This window comes from Echinops telfairi, unplaced genomic scaffold (genome assembly GCF_000313985.2).
Source record: "Echinops telfairi isolate 266 unplaced genomic scaffold, ASM31398v2 ScPeMD7_9;HRSCAF=40, whole genome shotgun sequence".
In the NCBI taxonomy this organism is placed as follows: domain Eukaryota; kingdom Metazoa; phylum Chordata; class Mammalia; order Afrosoricida; family Tenrecidae; genus Echinops; species Echinops telfairi.
The window spans coordinates 100,785,144-100,786,565 of record NW_022103906.1 but is presented as its reverse complement, the minus strand read 5'-3'; positions in this window follow the sequence as shown (position 1 = coordinate 100,786,565).

The following is a 1,422-nucleotide window of genomic DNA, read 5'->3' as shown; positions in this document are numbered from 1 at the left end:
AGTCCTTAAAGCTGTGCAGAAAAGGATGATGAATAAACAAATGTAGCCCATAAACAGATGCATGCATATGTATGATGAAGATATTTTAGATTAATAAAAAGGAATATAAATAACAATGGAAGATCAAATCCACTGACGTGGTTCACACTGACGTGGTCCAGCATCACAGCCTCACAGAAGCACCACAACAAACTAACAAAGTGACAAACAAGTTCTGTTAATTTGCATACTTTTAAACTGAATTATGCTTTTAAATGTTTTTTTTCATCTTTCATTTCTTCAATTTGCCTTTACTATATGTTCAAGAGCAAATGTCAGTCTCTTCTGATATCTATTTTGACATTTTCTTTCTTTTATGTCTATGTAATGACCTTTGACACTGCTCATGAGCAATGTTCCTGATGGCAAGACATATGGCCAGGAGAGCAGTCTCTGAAGGACACACTGTTTGGTAATGGGAAGAGGTGGCGGACAGGAGAATGGCCCTCGACAAAGGAACTGACACAGCGGCGGCTTCCCTGGCTGCAGGCGCGGGAACAATTGTGAGAATGGCACAGCACCTTGTCGTGCTTTCTGCTGAGGTGCAGAGGATAACGAGGGCTTGGAGCAGACTCGATGGCAACAACATCCGATATTCACTCATTATCGTTCAGTATTTCCAATCTTTTTTTGATAATGTTCTCTGAACCAAGATCATATTTTGCTTCTGTAAGCTTCTCTTAATTTTCTTCACCTTCACCTTGAATTTTAATATGAGTGAATATTGATCCGTTCTAAAGTCAGTCACTGGCCTTGTTCTGATTGCTGTAAGCTTCCTCATTGCCATTTTCTAAAACTGTCATCTATTTGATTCCTGGTATTCCATCTGGCATAGTCCATGTGTCTGATCACTATTGTGTGGCTGAAAAAAGGTATTTGTAACAAACGGGTTATTGACTTTAAAAAATCTATTATAAGATCTCCTGTGTCATTTATGTAACTAAGCTGTATTTCCCAATCATGTTCCTTCTTTTTTTATTCCTCATTTTGCACTCTTAACACAATTAATTATCAGTGTATCTTTGTTGCATGTTTGATCAGTTTTAGACTGCAGAAATGGGTGAGCAATATCTTCAATGTGTTCATTTTGGCAGTTGGGGTGCATGGCTTTGGATGACAGTTATGCTCACTCATCTTCCTTTTAGATCTTTGAGGATTAGCCTATCACTGACAACGTTATAATTCAGGACTGATGTTTAAATCTTGGATATGACAATGAATGTGCAAATTTGATCATTTGTATAAACTAATTGTGCTAGTTGTGATCTTTAAATTAATTATATGTTAGTAAAAGTATCAAACTTGAATTATATGGTAATATAAGTACCAAAATTGAGTAGTGCCTAATTATTTTCCATATTTTTTGCAATCAGCTTTTCCATT